This window comes from Cyprinodon variegatus, unplaced genomic scaffold (genome assembly GCF_000732505.1).
Source record: "Cyprinodon variegatus isolate N-32 unplaced genomic scaffold, C_variegatus-1.0 Scaffold2922, whole genome shotgun sequence".
Taxonomy (NCBI): domain Eukaryota; kingdom Metazoa; phylum Chordata; class Actinopteri; order Cyprinodontiformes; family Cyprinodontidae; genus Cyprinodon; species Cyprinodon variegatus.
Window position 1 is genome coordinate 10,608 of NW_015153375.1, and position 527 is coordinate 11,134.

A 527-nucleotide genomic window follows, 5' to 3' on the forward strand; every position below is an offset into this window, starting at 1 on the left:
TACGTCACGATCTGTTTACAAACACTCATCTAACCTACCTTACGAAGGCACAACCATCTTTTTGCTCACACTCAGATACCTTAGTTAAGAGTGTGTGTGCGTGTGTGTAACAACGCATGCAAGAGCATTCCTTCTGTGTACATAAGTCATATTTTTCAGTCTTTTCTTAACCACGTTACTGGAAACACTTGTATTACTAAAATAAGTTAGCGTGTGTGTAATAACGGGTGCACAACCATTTCTTATTACTACACAAATCATATTTAGTTAGTCTTTCCTTAACCACGTAAATGGGAACATCTATAACACTGAAATAAGTTAGCTTGTGTGTAGTAACGCGTGCACGACCATTCCTTCTGTGTACACAAGTCATATTTAGTTGGTCTTTCCTTGACTACGTAACAGGGAACATTATTTAATATATCACTGAAATGAATTAGCGTGTGTGTAATAACGCGTGCACAATCATTCCGTCTATGTATAAGAGTCATATTTAGTTAGTCTTTTCTTGACGATGTAACTGGGAA